Here is a 17,939-nt window from a genome sequence, read left to right as displayed (position 1 = left end):
AAACATAGCGATGGGCTTGCCCGAAGGGCAGGTTATAGAACAAGCATATGTTATCCTCCTCAAGCTTGACAAAAATAAAGAGGTACTGGTCAGAAATGACTGGGGAAAAATTGGGAGAACCTCAAAGCTTTAATGGTAGCAAGTCGCTCTTGAACATGACACTTTGTCCTCCGTATCACATCGGGTTGGGTTGTTTCATTCACCGGTCTCATCACCATGGTCATCGCCAAACCATCCGTATTTGGGGTAATGCTACCGATCCATCACATCAGTGTCGTTATGTGTTCAAGAGATGTTGTTCAGAAAGAGTCAACCGTGTCCCATCCACTACCATACATTATCCTTCATCCACCCATGATCGCCACCCTGAATCATATCTCACAGATTGTTTTCGCCTCCACTAAAATCATTAGCTTCGTTCCGTGTCACTGATGTGGGATTCATTAAGGCCCTCCTTTGACGGATCGCTTCTTGTCGACTTCAGCTCATTATCCAAGAAGTTGATCTAGGAACACCCCCCCCAGTACTTTGAAGCTTGCATGCCTCAATGGCAAGTTTCTCACTTCCGGCGATAGGTATACATCAATGACCTTCGACCAGAAGATTTTGCGTGGTGTTCGACGCCAAGTCCTTTATTCACACCACGTGAATTGTACTGTAGTACCTTGAGGGTCATTATCATTATCGGTGATTCCTCTCGCGCTTGTTAACGGTTTACATTATTGACCGGTAATCAAGCGATGTCTTTCCATGTTCGACTTCAGCGCAATTCTCACATGGATCGACTTGTACTTAGAGTGAAGATCGAACGAGTTTTGAAGACCCCAGATCTAGTTTCATCGATCCGGGCTGCGATATATATTCAGGAAATATAAAAGCATTTGATATGTACATTATTACAGCAGATGATCATCCTACTCAAAGGATGATAATTTCAGCAGAGAATTATCAGTCTACCATCAGACGGTCGTCTGTTATATGTACCAAAATGAATTTATAAAGCTGAGCATGGGAATGCCCGCCTCAGCTAGATCATGAAAGCAGAATGAAAAATAATGTATTGTATTGTATTTTATTGCAGGGCACCTCTCAGCGATTGAATGAACTTCGGATCCTCCTGATAAAGCATTTCACCCGATAAACGACCTCATACTTTAGGGGGCAACTGTTATAGACATTTTTGTGCCTAACAGCATGAAGCATGAAATGTCAATAATCTGAGGGATCCAAAGTCCCTAAACATGTTGTTCCTGCCCCTAGAGGAACAAGGTCAGCAAACCACAGCACTGAAAATCAGTTCTCCACCTGAAAACACTCAAAAACAAGCTATTTCTGGATCATGTCAGCTGCTCCACTGAGCATATGCGCTGAATGTCAACTGCTCCACTCTGTACCTGCGCTGAATGTCAAAATCAATGAAGGCTACCTGCGTTGGGCGAGATTGGCCAAGTGGCACAGTCATTCTGCAAGATGTCAATTGCCCAGGAAGCTTCCAAAATGACACTTGGATCAAGGAATTCGCCTTGTGATGAGTAAGAGGGTCTTGATCTCCAAGTGGAAGCAAGAATCTCCAAGTGGACTCAAGAACTGAAGAATAACTGAAGTGGGAGAGGACACTAGTCAGCTTCATGTCAGTCTCAAACTGACTCATCCTTTCTCCAAAACTCCTATATATAGAGCTCTCTCATGAGGTCTAAGGAGGCTGGAATTTTGTGCAAGTAAGGAAGTGCTGTTGGTTTGAGTATAGAACTATTGGGTGATTTGCTTGAAGGAGGTGAATAGGAGATTTCTTTCTGCTGGGAGGTGTTGCTGGATTGGGCCTATTATGGTTGTAACACTCTCAGAACTTTACTTCTTCCATTAATAAAGTGTTTGAGGTTCTTCTATATGCATGTGTCTCAATGGTGAATTGATGCTTGTATATTTGATTTATTCTAATCCCTGAATCGATTATGGATGTATGCTTCTTGTAGTTTCCTTTTCTTGTGCTTTTACAGGATCTTGGTTTAGCTGGGCCAGTGAAAGAGCAAGGAGCTAGGAGCAAGCAGCAAAGAGGGAAGATTGGATCAACCATTAGCGGAAGATAATGGTTAGTGGATCCTCTTTCTCTTCTCTATCTCATCTCATAAAGAAGTAATCTTGAATAGCTTTGCATTCAGTTGTTGTTGAGGTACTATCACCCTTAGAGTGGGATAGGGTCATTCCATATTGGATACTTTTCCCAACAACAAATTGCTTCCTTCATATTCTCGGCTAAAGTGGGATTTGCAACTCTATATACAAAGATTGCTATGTTTGAAGGTAAGGCTGATATGTACCATTCACTTCGGACCTCTTCACTAGGTTTGGATGCAATAGGAATCTTATTTAAGAGCTTATTAAATCGTGAGTTAAATCTTTGACTGGTTCTCTTCGTTCAGTTTTGAGATTTGAGAGATCGTTAATTAATGTCATTGTTGACCTATCATCTCCGAATTTTTTCAAGAACTGCGCTTGGAAAATATTCCAACTAGTAATGGATCCTAATGGGAATGAAAAATACCAATACCCAGCTGCTCCTTGGAAGGTGTTATCACTGAAAATTTTGTTGCCAAAATTGCTCAGACTAGCTTAAGGACATAGTGTTTCCGCAGCGCATAGATCCTTTTTTAGCAGTTTTGCAGCGCAACCTGTTTTAGTGATTTCGTAGCGAAAAACACCGACTCTGCACTGGCTGCGCTACGAAATTGGGGAATTGTTCATATGGTGATGTTTGTAATTCATCTAAGTTATGGCTACAGGTTTGCTTGCCTTCTAGTGAGAGTTTAAAGCTTGCTAACCAGGATAAAAGTCCTCAATCAACTCCACTGTCAATGATAGCTGATGTTAATAGAAAGGTGGCTTTTGAATAAGGTGCCAATCATAAGAAGGAAAGTACACAGGTGTATAATAGAAGAAAGGTTTCCAGTTTGAGAGTGAACGGTCTCATGCCAAGGATGACTGTCAGTTAAAAGCTTATAGTCATTGCATTCAGATGGATGGGAAAATGCCCCTTGCAGAATATATTGGCTTTGGTTTGAATTTGTCTAACTCTTCAAGAAACTAGACTGACATGAATGGTTATGAAAGAGTTTACAGCTTCAGAGTTCTTTTCATGCAGTGCATAAAATGGTCTTTAATGGTCCTGAAAAGTCGTATTTTTCTATCATTATGGATCATCATGATACCTGTTTCATCAGACTCTTGTTTCATCTTCTGGTGGTAGTCCCTTTACAGGTTCCTGTGGATGAAAGTCCCTTGTTTCTTCTCTATCAAGACTGTGCTTTGGGCTATTATTTCTTAAAATATAGAAAAAATTGATATTGCCGAGTCAAATGGATTCAAATTTGCGCCAGGGGTGTGAAATTGTAATAGCAACACCTGGCCGTCTGCTTGACTGTCTTGAAAGAAGATATGTTGTTCGGGATGAAGCAGATTGCATGATTGACATCAGTTTTGAGCCACAAGTTGTTGGAGTTTTAGATGCTATGCCTTCAAGCAACTTGAAGCTTGAGAATGAGAATGAGGAGCTGGACGAAAAGTGGATATATAGAACAACATATATGTTCAGTGCAACAATGCCACCTGCTGTGGAACGGTTAGCTCACAAGTATCTTAGAAATCCTGTTGAAGTTACTATAGGTACTGTTGGCAAAGTAACTGAACTTATAACTCAACATGTGATGATGTTGAAGGACGGTGAACACAAGTAGCAGTTGTTTTTATCAACACAAAGAAGACCCAGGAACAACGTGAGTTAAGCTTGGAGGGATTTCGGAATAAATACTACAATATTCTTGTAGCAACAGGTGTTGCTGGTCGTGGTATAGATATTCCAGATGTTACCCATGTGATAAATTTTGACATGCCTTTAAACATTGAGATGTACACACATCGAATTGGGCGTACTAGATGTGTTGGCAAGACTGGGGTGGCAACAACGGCAGACTTTAATTTAACAGGTGTTGCGAAACAAAGCAACTATGAACTGGTAGGTTGTTCTGGTCAAGGAAAGAATGTTTCGTTATGTGCACTTCAATAATCTATCCGTTCAGAACTAATCACTGAGGTTGAATTGGCGGGATGCAAAAGAATGGCAAAAATGCAGCTCCCTCTTCATTTGTGTCACTTACTGTTGGCCCTGGGGTCTTCTTCTTCAATTGGCTGTCCTTGAGGACGAGAGATCACCCTGCCTTTTCCTCTAACGCAATCAGACTTTGGCAACATTTATTGTCACCGACAAAATTTGTTTCTCCGTTCAGCTTTATGCATGCCAAACAGCTAAAATTGGGTGAAATTTCCTGATTTTTCTTTTTTGTGGTGATGCCAAGTTGCGCCATATATATCAATCGTATCAACATCGGGGTCGAATTGGGATGTCTGCTCGGGGGTGATAACAGTGTAAATGATGCACCTGCTCTCAAAAAGGAAGATCTAGAAATGCCAGAGACTTTGAACCTGTTCAACTACTCTGGATGAATTTAGTGATAGATGGACTACCTGCAACTATTATCGGATTTAATAGCAAGATTATAAAGTAATGATGATAATGAAAAGAGATTTATGGGTGTCCAGAAATACCAGTGATTTTAGAGGATTATTTTCAGATTTGAAGACATGCATTAAGTATTGAGGATCAAATTCAAAAGTCGAAGGGCGCCTAGCAATTTGAAGAGGCTTATAAGGGATAGAATTATATAAGTGTTAACCATTGCTGTAAGGCCACTCAAAAGGGATAAGTGAAATGGATGAGGTTTTATATGAAATGCTAAAAAGTTCTACCATGTAAAAGGTGACAGAGCATTTGGAGACGGGAGGATGGACTCTGTTTTGATGATATTTCCATCAACTTCCCTATTAAACACAATACCAAAAATCAAGAAAATAATATATGGAATGAAGATCCACATCATACCGATGTGCTTGGTGTTCCAAAACAACAGTGGCACGAGTGTCATGATAAAGAGAAATATCAAGCTGCTCGAAGTAGTGCCTCTAGTCATGGTGCATAATTTACCACTTTGAGTGAAAAGCTATACCCAGAACTTGGATTTTGAACTGTATTTAATCCAACCGGGAATGTGAAAATATCAAATGACAATGACATCCATGTGCATGAAGCAGAATTTTCGATGATAAGCATATTTCTGCCTTCAAATTTTTTGATAGTAATGTCTTCATTGTATTTAAAGACTAGCCAAAGGAAAATCTTGTGAATAATAACCCTCACTTTTGTAAGAAAGATGGAGATTACAAAGAACAGATCTATGAAGACAAAAAATGAAAACAGTACAGAGTGTGGCTGTGAGACTGCACTAAAGGAAGCATAGATGAATCCTAAAGGTAGGGTAGCATGTGAAATGCTTTAAGCATTACCATCATCATGACAGAGCAAATCAAGCAAAAAGGCAAGAACAGAACAGTCATTATTTCCCAAAGGGTTTAAAAGCCGGGTGAAATTATATAGTGTTGGAGATCCAACACATATGTGCTATTATGTTTCGGAAGTTCTGGATGCTTGTCATATTGGACCTCTGTTCAAGGTTATAATGGAAGGATGCTCGACAGAAGTTTTTATACAAGATTCAGTTTACAAGTGCTGAGAACTTGTGCAAGAAAGGTTGAATCAAGGAATTATGAGACAGCGCAGCCTTGGCAAACAAAATCTTCCTGCTTTGCAGCCTCCAGGGAGCCTAAATGGTCTTGATATGTTTGGGTTTACCTCACCTTTGGTCATTAAGGCCATAGAAGAACTTGTTCGTGATCACAAATGTGAAGAATATTGGTGCAGAAGGCCAAGCAATGCAAGTATGAGATAGTATCCTGAGACGAATGATATATGTGAGAAACATTACAAAACTTCAAACTTTCAAAGCGGTGGTCAATCTAACCCTGCAGTGTTGAAGAATTTTCTGGAGGAGACCGATACACAGGGACAGTTTCATATATTTCAGGGCATTGGAAAGGATGTGGCATTAAAGATCAGCAAGCAGCTATAAACATCCATCACAGCCACCGCCAGAAAGAGAGCAGATGTCAAAGAATGAAGTTCATTGTAATTAAAGCCATCAAAGCTACCGCTGTAGTAATCCACTTGGCAGAGGATGAATCTTAATTGTAATAAATGCTATGTCCAGCATGATGTAGAATTAGAATCTTATTTGTTTTAGGTTTCTAGAGCTGTCAATTAGTAGTAAGTGGCTTTTATTAGTTAGTTTAAAGGTGAATAGGTGTCATTAGAGAAGGACTTCGAGTTCCCCTCAGATGAATCGGAGTCAGGTAGAAGAACTTTATAAATAGCTGAAACAGAAATAAACAAAGGGTTGGATGTTTTGATAAAAGACAAGACTATTTTGGTTTATGTATAGCAGATTTCAGTAATGCAAATGACTGTTGTTTCTTCTCAGGATTCACAATAGATCTAATGGTTCGAATGTATGATGGTTTATTCTCTTTAGTGTTCTTTTACAGTTTTGTTACTACATAATCACTCAGAACTCATGTGTCATGCTCTGACTTCTTGTATGCCTTGGCAAACTGTGTTTTATGTAAGTTATGTTTGAATATTAGATGTAAAGTGCCCTGATTTCTATGAAAGGATAGTGTTTTTTGTTTGCTGAGATGTGTGAGACTCCATAAGCCCAATGGGAATCACTTTGATATTTGTCCAGCCAGCTTATTTTTCATGTGTTTTAAGAGTTAGCCATCTTTCCTTGTCATTAGTCAATATTCATAGTCTGTGAGAGAGCCCTCTCTGACTAGGGAGGCTAAGCCTTAGTCTAAAGCCTGGTTTGAAATAGTTACACAGAATCTCGCTGATTGGCAGCCTTCAGTACCTGATTTTGTGATAACATTTTGGTGCATCTGCCGGGAGTCTGAAGATTACTCATTCCCGAAATTATGAAGCTGAACTTCTGAAGGTAGCAGGAGCTCAGAAGGTTTTTGAGGCTGCAAATCTACCTTGGCGACTCCATTGTTGAAGAATTCGAAATTCATAGGTTCATGGTGATTCCACTGGAGTTATGAAGGACCCAGAAGCTACCATTCTTAGTTCAAGGTATGCATGCATAGATTTTTCAGGAATTCATGGTTTCCCAAATCATTTTCCCAAGGATGCATATTTTCTAAGGAATGGTCCCAAATTTAATGGAGAAGATTTGAGTTTAACTCTGAAGCACATCTCAGATTTCTGTCATTTTGCTGAGCTTCTTAGAGTTAAACATGAGGATGTTTGCATTATGTTATTTTATGATTCACTTCAAGGGAAATGCAAACAATGGATTGAAAGTTTTCCTATCAAATCCATTAAGTCATTTCAAGACTTATGGCTTATGTTTTTGGAGGAATGGATAGATAGGTCAGAGGTGGTGGCAAACTCTCCTTCAGTTGAGGGTTTCAAACAATGGAATGATGATCATATTAATGAAGAAATAGGTGAAAAATTTTCTTTGTCCCTGTCCTCGTATCTAAAGTCATTTGACTGTAAAGCAGAGGATAAGATGAGATTTTTGGATGAAGTTGCTGAGGGCATTGAGAAAGAAATTGAAGGTTTAGAAGGTCAAATTCAGGCATACAGTTTTCATAATCATGATCATTATTTTCAGAAGTTTTCTATGGCAGAACACAAGGAGACAATGCTGGTTCCTTTCTCTTTCACGATTGAGGAACTGAACACTGTTGTTGAAGATCAGTTTGCACAACCAGAAAGTTACAAGAAAAAACAAGCTGATCATGTATTCTGGGATCCTATAGCTGATTACATTGAAGAGTTTTACACTCTAGTGTTTCAGTTTTCCTATAAAGATCAGAGACAATTTCAGTGGCAGCGGTCATCACACTATCATATTGGCTCTGAACTCCGATGCAGTCAAAGAAGTCAAATATCAGATAAAACAGAGGATTGGCTACATTGGAAATTTCACATAGATTGAGCAGAAAGAAGTTGAAATTGTTAGGGTAGGTAGGTAGGTAAATTCAAATAAGCTCAAGGTTGACCGAGCATTTTTTTTTTTTAGTAGATGTAGATTTCTTTTTCCTAACAGTGATCAGCAAGCTTAAGCCTGAGGTGAAGGCCCAAGAAGCTGGAAGAAGAAGTTTATCAAATTAATTTTACAAGGCACTGGAACTGCAGGTTCTTAGTGTACCACAAGGGCACACTATCCCAAGTGGAGCCACTGTTATCACAGAAAATTTTGTTGCCAAAATTGCTCAGACTAGCTTAAGGACATAGTGTTTCCGCAGCGCATAGATCCTTTTTTAGCAGTTTTGCAGCGCAACCTGTTTTAGTGATTTCGTAGCGAAAAACACCGACTCTGCACTAGCTGCACTACGAAATTGGGGAATTGTTCATATGGTGATGTTTGTAATTCATCTGAGTTATGGCTACAGGTTTGCTTGCCTTCTAGTGAGAGTTTAAAGCTTGCTAACCAGGATAAAAGTCCTCAATCAGCTCCACTGTCAATGATAGCTGATGTTAATAGAAAGGTGGCTTTTGAATAAGGTGCCAATCATAAGAAGGAAAGTACACAGGTGTATAATAGAAGAAAGGTTTCCAGTTTGAGAGTGAACGGTCTCATGCCAAGGATGACTGTCAGTTAAAATCTTATAGTCATTGCATTCAGATGGATGGGAAAATGCCCCTTGCAGAATATATTGGCTTTGGTTTGAATTTGTCTAACTCTTCAAGAAACTGGACTGACATGAATGGTTATGAAAGAGTTTACAGCTTCAGAGTTCTTTTCATGCAGTGCATAAAATGGTCTTTAATGGTCCTGAAAAGTCGTATTTTTCTATCATTATGGATCATCATGATACCTGTTTCATCAGACTCTTGTTTCATCTTCTGGTGGTAGTCCCTTTACAGGTTCCTGTGGATGAAAGTCCCTTGTTTCTTCTCTATCAAGACTGTGCTTTGGGCTATTATTTCTTAAGATATAGAAAAAATTGATATTGCCGAGTCAAATGGATTCAAATTTGCGCCAGGGGTGTGAAATTGTAATAGCAACACCTGGCCGTCTGCTTGACTGTCTTAAAAGAAGATATGATGTTCGGGATGAAGCAAATTGCATGATTGACATCGGTTTTGAGCCACAAGTTGTTGGAGTTTTAGATGTTATGCCTTCAAGCAACTTGAAGCTTGAGAATGAGAATGAGGAGCTGGACGAAAAGTGGATATATAGAACAACATATATGTTCAGTGCAACAATGCCACCTGCTGTGGAACGGTTAGCTCACAAGTATCTTAGAAATCTTGTTGAAGTTACTATAGGTACTGCTGGCAAAGTAACTGAACTTATAACTCAACATGTGATGATGTTGAAAGACGGTGAACACAAGTAGCAGTTGTTTTTATCAACACAAAGAAGACCCAGGAACAACGTGAGTTAAGCTTGGAGGGATTTCGGAATAAATACTACAATATTCTTGTAGCAACAGGTGTTGCTGGTCATGGTATAGATATTCCAGATGTTACCCATGTGATAAATTTTGACATGCCTTTAAACATTGAGATGTACACACATCGAATTGGGCGTACTGGATGTGCTGGCAAGACTGGGGTGGCAACAACGGCAGACTTTAATTTAACAGGTGTTGCGAAACAAAGCAACTATGAACTGGTAGGTTGTTCTGGTCAAGGAAAGAATGTTTCGTTATGTGCGCTTCAATAATCTATCCGTTCAGAACTAATCACTGAGGTTGAATTGGCGGGATGCAAAGGAATGGCAAAAATGCAGCTCCCTCTTCATTTGTGTCACTTACTATTGGCCCTGGGGTCTTCTTCTTCAATTGGCCGCCCTTGAGGACGAGAGATCGCCCTGCCTTTTCCTCTAACGCAATCAGACTTTGGCAACATTTATTGTCACCGACAAAATTTGTTTCTTCGTTCAGCTTTATGCATGCCAAACAGCTAAAATTGGGTGAAATTTCCTGTTTTTTCTTTTTTGTGGTGATGCCGAGTTGCGCCATATATATTAATCGTATCAACATCGAGGTCGAATTGGGACGTCTGCTCGGGGGTGATAACAGTGTAAATGATGCACCTGCTCTCAAAAAGGAAGATCTAGAAATGCCAGAGACTTTGAACCTGTTCAACTACTCTGGATGAATTTAGTGATAGATGGACTACCTGCAACTATTATCGGATTTAATAGCAAGATTATAAAGTAATGATGATAATGAAAAGAGATTTATGGGTGTCCAGAAATACCAGTGATTTTAGAGGATTATTTTCAGATTTGAAGACATGCATTGAGTATTGAGGATCAAATTCAAAAGTCGAAGGGCGCCTAGCAATTTGAAGAGGCTTATAAGGGATAGAATTATATAAGTGTTAACCATTGCTGTAAGGCCACTCAAAAGGGATAAGTGAAATGGATGAGGTTTTATATGAAATGCTAAAAAGTTCTACCATGTAAAAGGTGACAGATCATTTGGAGACGGGAGGATGGACTCTGTTTTGATGATATTTCCATCAGCTTCCCTATTAAACACAATACCAAAAATCAAGAAAATAATATATGGAATGAAGATCCACATCATACCGATGTGCTTGGTGTTCCAAAACAACAGTGGCACGAGTGTCATGATAAAGAGAAATATCAAGCTGCTCGAAGTAGTGCCTCTAGTCATGGTGCATAAATTACCACTTTGAGTGAAAAGCTATACCCAGAACTTGGATTTTGAACTGTATTTAATCCAACCGGGAATGTGAAAATATCAAATGACAATGACATCCATGTGCATGAAGCAGAATTTTCGATGATAAGCATATTTCTGCCTTCAAATTTTTTTATAGTAATGTCTTCATTGTATTTAAAGACTAGCCAAAGGAAAATCTTGTGAATAATAACCCTCACTTTTGTAAGAAAGATGGAGATTACAAAGAACAGATCTATGAAGACAAAAAATGAAAACAGTACAGAGTGTGGCTGTGAGACTGCACTAAAGGAAGCATAGATGAATCCTAAAGGTAGGGTATCATGTGAAATGCTTTAAGCATTACCATCATCATGACAGAGCAAATCAAGCAAAAAGGCAAGAACAGAACAGTCATTATTTCCCAAAGGGTTTAAAAGCCGGGTGAAATTCTATAGTGTTGGAGATCCAACACATATGTGCTATTATGTTTCGGAAGTTCTGGATGAATCTTAATTGTAATAAATGCTATGTCCAGCATGATGTAGAATTAGAATCTTATTTGTTTTAGGTTTCTAGAGCTGTCAATTAGTAGTAAGTGGCTTTTATTAGTTAGTTTAAAGGTGAATAGGTGTCATTAGAGAAGGACTTCGAGTTCCCCTCAGATGAATCGGAGTCAGGTAGAAGAACTTTATAAATAGCTGAAACAGAAATAAACAAAGGGTTGGATGTTTTGATAAAAGACAAGACTATTTTGGTTTATGTATAGCAGATTTCAGTAATGCAAATGACTGTTGTTTCTTCTCAGGATTCACAATAGATCTAATGGTTCGAATGTATGATGGTTTATTCTCTTTAGTGTTCTTTTACAGTTTTGTTACTGCATAATCACTCAGAACTCATGTGTCATGCTCTGACTTCCTGTATGCCTTGGCAAACTGTGTTTTATGTAAGTTATGTTTGAATATTAGATGTAAAGTGCCCTGATTTCTATGAAAGGATAGTGTTTTTTGTTTGCTGAGATGTGTGAGACTCCATAAGCCCAATGGGAATCACTTTGATATTTGTCCAGCCAGCTTATTTTTCATGTGTTTTAAGAGTTAGCCATCTTTCCTTGTCATTAGTCAATATTCATAGTCTGTGAGAGAGCCCTCTCTGACTAGGGAGGCTAAGCCTTAGTCTAAAGCCTGGTTTGAAATAGTTACACAGAATCTCGCTGATTGGCAGCCTTCAGTACCTGATTTTGTGATAACAGAAGGTATATGGTAAAATCCTAACAACCACATCTTCTTCAGTTACTCCTTTTAAGTTTACTGACAAAATAAAGTTGTTTATATGTTCTTCTGCTAGTATGCCTGTATCTGGGTTAAACTTTGGCAGCCATTTTTCGGGATGAGCCAACAATTGACTCAAGGGTGCAGACATTGTGACTACCCCTAGATTGTTCCATGGTATTTGAGCCATTGTTGAGCTACTAATAGAGGAAAGCGCAAATGAAGTTCCTAGTGGTTGGGAAGAAGATGTTGAACTTCCAGTACCCTGTTGAACAACAATATGGAGTGGAGGAGTGGATGGTTAACTTTGCAATGGAGAAGATGAAATGGATGATGACGATGAAAGAGTCTCACTATCAGACTCTTCAGGTGTCTTCCTTGTTCTTTTTCTTTTAGGGAAAGGGAATTCTGTAGGTTCAATACCAAGCTTTTGACTCTGTAATATGGTAAGAGGATGGGAAGGAATGTATTGCGAAGTCACACTGCCTTGAGATAACTACGATTTCTGTGGTGATATTGAAAATCCTTGAAGTTTATCAATTAGAGACTAAACTTTAGGAGGTTCAAGAGTGGATTTATCTGAGATGTTTTGGGGTTCAGCAGTGGTTGTTTTTTTCTCAACTTCTCGCTTAGAAATTGGAGATTGAGAATGCGAGGGAGAAGTCGAGGGTGATGTGGAGGGAGATTTACTCTCAGAATGGGCTATGGATTTGGATTTGCTCGCCATTCATAGTTCATGCCCTCCTTCTAGCGCCAAAAATGTTGATGCCTCTAAAATCGCTGCATCAACATCGGGGAAAACCACCCGGTCCGGACCTTAAAGCAGCTCCTTTTCTATTTGGTGTGGTGGCTCCGACTGGAAGTGATGGGACTAGTTTCCTAGTGATATATGAGTTGATGGATTATTGGTTTGTAATATATAATGTGAGTGATAAGTTCTCTATTATAAAATGTAAAAAAATACAAAGATAACTAATCTATCCCAGGAATTCTTTCTCTTAATGTGATTTTTGATTGTTTTTATTGACAAGTAAACATCAATATGACTTACTCATAAATAAAAATATGCATTCATATGATAATTACTTTGTTCAATTAATTGAACAAAGTAATAATTAAAATGTTATCACACTAATTGTAATATATCACTAACATATATATAGATATATATATATTTAAAACATAACAACTCAGAAACATTCAAAAGTGACAAGTTAAAGAATTGTTGTAGACACACACACACACACACACAGATATATATCAATAATAGAAAAGTTGATAAATGTTAATTCACATAGAAACATAAAGCAAAAACATAGATAGTAGTACCGTATGAATTTGGATCTCCTCCGATGTGAATCACATTCAAAATCTACCTTCAAATTTGGGAATACTTTCATAGGAAGCAAAAGTGCATATCTCATAAAGGCCTTCTTTATCAAAACTCAGAATTCTGGTCCAGTCTTTTATAAAAATATATATATCGGAAGTACAATAGTGCAACCTCTAATTTAAGTCTTAATACAAAATTGATCACGCTTTTTAAAAACATGAAAGGGTCTATAAATACTACAAGAAATAACAAACTATGAAAGAAATATGCTATGCGATAGTATAACCAAAACATAAAAATATGGAATTTATCTTGAAATAGAAATGTTGCAGTCAGTAGAAAGGATTCACTATATCGGCTTATCTTATTGTGATCGCAGTTGACAAATGGTAAGCATTGGCTGGACCTCTAGTGGCTGATTCATACGAGAGTGTAACTGAGCTATAAATCTGGCATCGGCAATTTCGGCAATCATGTGGTTGATCACATCTGTGAGAAATTTGTTTACAAGGAAAAACCAAAACATTTACCATGTTAAGCTATGAATACCTCCGATCAGTTTTTATCTATGCATTAGCTCATGTTTCCACTGTTGTTCTAATGATTTCACCTGTTGGAGTTTTCCTGGAGAGCATTCTGTTATTAGATTACATAAATACAGACTATTGTTGATTAATTCAATCAAATTATTTATCATTGATTTGCATCTGGATGTAGCTCTCTTAGCTTTCATTAATTGAGACTCCCATTCGGAAAATATAATTTCTTTATGTGACTCCTGTATCTTTGGCAGGTTGGCAGCTTTTCCTTCATTTGAATCTTGCCAAGATAGAAACCTAGTTAAGCTTTCATCTACCTTCTCTAGCTCAAGCCTTGCATCTACTGACTTATCGATCATAGCTGCCGAGATATCACATAAAGGAACAGCCAACGAGATATTATAACACAGAAGGTCCAACTACCGGGATAGAGCCTTGGTCATCTCCAGGGCTTCAGTTCTGAATTCTTCTACCTTGGGATATCCTTTGAATCGCTCCATTTGATCCTTCATTTGAGCGATTTGCTCTTCTTTTGATTCATTCACGTGCTCATTCAATAGTTGTAGTATACTTAATGCTTGGGATAACTCTTGTTGCTTATGGATGGCCTGTTCATTAATTATTTGCTTTTCATTAATTAATTGTTCATTCAACTTCTCATTAGGTTGTTTCTATTCCGCCAATTGTTGTTCAAGTTTCTCTATGTTTTGTTGTCATTCTACCGGTTGTGCCTCTAGCTGAATGATCGCCTGGTCTTTTTCCTTCAATAAATGATTAACCTCTAAAACCTTATCTATTGTTGCCACTGTATATGCTCCGGCATACTGAGAAAGTTTGGTTAAATCTTCGGAGGGATTTATTTCCTCCCTCCATACCACATTCATCATTTCCATCTGAGAACTCAAAAGAGGAGAATGATAAATTTTCCTCTTCTTCCTCTGTCTTTTGACTACAGCCCTATGCTTAGGGCTATAGAAGACATCTAGTGGTGGTATCACTTCGATATTCAAAACAATTTCATCGATGGGATTTTCAGGGATGATGATCTGAAAATGTAATGTACTTGTTTAAGGGTGCAAGGTATCCATTTCCAATAATTTCAACTGTGAGCTAGACACTCTAAATGACCTCTAAAAATGTATAAACTTCTTATTTCTTATACAGAGATAGACTGTAGGGGCATTCACTGGACATGTCACCTCTAAAAAGGGGATGAGTTCCAGAGGCTACCTGGCCCTCTACAGGCTCTGCCTAAAGAAATAAACAATTAAACACTTAGAAGTCTTTGACATACACATGCTTGAAGTTTAAGGTCTTGCGGAATAAGACAAGCAACTTTCTGCAGCTGAATAGGTGATTATGTGTGTATGCAAGTTATGTATATTTTGTTGTTTAAAACTTTATATCAGTTTTGTTTACCATATCATCTTCAGCAAATAAAAGACATCAAAATGATAAAGCAGTTCACCCCCTCTGGGCTACATCTGCTGGACCAAGCCTCTCCAACTAGGCTTGTCCTCTTGTATTAAAAATGCTGCAAAGGCTAATACAAGAATATGAATGTCTCAAAGGACAGATCTGACTGTAAATACAAGATCAAAATATAGGAATTAGCCAAACATGCTCTTTCCCAAACACTAAATAGTGAATTTTGTACCTTATACAGTACTTTCCCCAATTGGCCCTCGTTGCCCTTTACACTTGCATGGATAATTTCGAGGTGAAGATGACCTCAATTGGCTTTGAAACCTCTGCCATTAGACTCAGAAGGTCGAAAATAGCAGACATAGGCTTTTGAATCACCAAAAACGGATGAACAGAGCCCCCAAACAGCTCCTGCACTGAAATGGCCCTGGTGGCCCTGAAAGCTTCCCTGAAGCTAAACAGTGAGAAGAATGCCTCAGAAGGAAAAACGAGCTGTAGAAATGGATTCAGAATGCTGAAAACCTTCAGGAATGACCTTCGTTCCACATTCACTGGCTGCACAATTCCCAATGCAGCTCCCAAACTGATTTGGTCCTGGTGGCTCCTGGAACTTCCACGAAGCTAAAACACCTGCAAATGACCTCAGATGGCTGTGAAACCTATGCCAATGACTTCAGAAGGTCGAAGAGACCCAAAATCAAAAAAAAATTCGTCCAAAACGGACTTTCCTAGCCAAAGTTATGGCCATTTAATGATCCCCTCCAGTTTAGCCTAAAAACACTCCAGCTAACTGTAGTGGAGGCCAGTTAAGTCCGCCAATTATGGCGGGTCCGCCAAATTTGGCGCCACTGCCAAATAAACTGCCAGTCTAACTGCAGTTGCCTTAAATGCGCATGTGACCAGCTGTCTCGGATTGCGTGCCCAGCGGTTAGTGTGCTGGCGGTTGAGGACAAGCTCCCGGTTCTGCAAGCCATGGTCATATGGGTATGGGGCTGGCCCTTAGGGGATGGCCCCCTTAAAGCCCCGCCCAAATGAAATTTTAACGTTAATAAAAGTCCGCTCAGAAATTTAGCCAAGTCCGATGCTCATGGCTTAGTGGTAAAGTGTGGGACTGTTAGGCGGGAGGTCTTGGGACCAAACCTCACCGCCTCCAACAATTTTGATATGCGCCCAAACAATCTTTGATGACGTCATCCTTGGGCCACGTGGCGCCCTCCAGGCCTGCCATGTGGCAGCCTGTGATTGGCTAGCCAAAAGGGAATATTCTAAGGAATATTCTGCGGAATATTCTTTTTTTAATTTTTTTTAAAAAAATCAAATTTTCTAATGTTTTGGGCAAATTATTCTTTTGACCATATCTTCCTCATACGGCGACCGTTTTTCGAACCGTTTGCGGCGCCGGAATCGAGAGGATGAGCTCTATCCATTCGTTCAGGTTCCAATCAGTTCTGAGCACTTTGAGTTTTGACCATTTTACGACACTTGGTCCTGAGCTCCTGATCAGATGATCTCAATGTCTTTATGAAACTTGGGTGGGCCGCTTGCTCCTGCAATCAGAAATGTGTTGACTACTGTTTTATGTGTTGTAAACACCTCTGGTGTAGTGAACCCTTGGGTGTTCTCTGGATTACCGATGATAGAATGGAATTGTTGCCATTCCTTGATCAACTTAGGGTCAACATTAATGTGTGTATCAAGGGGTTCACTAACTATTACCTACTTCTGCTCCTGTTATGGTGTCTTTTTCTTCTCAGGAACCTTTCAATTTCGGGAGCATTCATAGCAATTTCTTCCTCACCGTAGCCTTGAGGTCGTGCCATAGATGTCATTTTTAATAAATCTAGGGGCACAGTTTCCAATCTCTGGGCCCTGAGCCTATTGAATTTTTCTAATCCTTCTATTCCCAATTTAGTATTACCCAATTCTTTGACCTAGAAAAATAGTTCTGCTGATGAAAACAAGTCTTCAAAGCTATCCTCTTCATGATCAAATATGGCGATTTTAGCTTGAGAAATAACATTATAGGCAACCTTTTTAGGGTCATACTGCCTTTTTGGAATAGTTGCAAGATTTAACAACTTGATTTTCTCGGCCTCTTTCTCTGCATGTTTAAAATCATGCAAGGTAAAGGCACCACACCGAAGGGGAAATGTAGGCCACATATGTTTCTTAGAATCCCTAAGGGTCTTTAACATCCCTACAACTATTATTTGATATGCTAATTCCTGGGCTAATAGTTTATCGGGGATGTATAGAGGAAGAAATGAGAATCAATGAGACTGCTGAAAAGACTTATATAGGTGAATTTCTCTTCTCCAAACCAACTACCCACTACTGTTAGGTCAATTGTTGCTTCCTCGGATATCCTAGGGGTAGGCTTATTGAATAAGGATTAATATACAAGAAGAATGAAACCATGACAAATTCTATACAATTGGTTCTTATAATGGGCTTTCCATAGCTCTTTGTGATAGATGTGAACAGGATTGGGATCCTGGGGAGTCCATTTCCATGCGAGAATGGGGTATTCGGAATTAAAACAGATGGTGTCCATAATGTAGGCACTGAAGTAAAAAGGAGGTATCATATTCAAGTATCTCGGTGGCCATTTTGTTAGACAGAATGTTTGCCCAGTCCATTATATAGCCATGAACTGCAGCTTCCATTAAAGGAACCATATCTATAGAGAACTTAGCAGAATTATGGACTCCAAAG

The 17,939-nt window shown here is 39.0% G+C and overlaps 2 pseudogenes; both read left to right on the top strand.

Moving 5' to 3' along the window:
- The first annotated feature begins 3,458 nt into the window (after positions 1–3,458).
- LOC149251211 (DEAD-box ATP-dependent RNA helicase 21 pseudogene) lies at positions 3,459–8,517 on the top strand (annotated as a pseudogene).
- Positions 8,518–9,084: 567 nt separating this feature from the next.
- On the top strand, positions 9,085–9,686 carry LOC149251210 (DEAD-box ATP-dependent RNA helicase 21 pseudogene; annotated as a pseudogene).
- The last annotated feature ends 8,253 nt before the right edge of the window (positions 9,687–17,939 follow it).

The sequence above is a fragment of the Pinus tabuliformis genome, chromosome 7 (assembly GCF_031772625.1).
Source record: "Pinus tabuliformis cultivar Carrire ecotype Pingquan chromosome 7, CPIR1, whole genome shotgun sequence".
In the NCBI taxonomy this organism is placed as follows: domain Eukaryota; kingdom Viridiplantae; phylum Streptophyta; class Pinopsida; order Pinales; family Pinaceae; genus Pinus; species Pinus tabuliformis.
The sequence above is the reverse complement of the archived record's forward strand: the minus strand, read 5'-3'. Positions and strand labels throughout refer to the sequence as shown.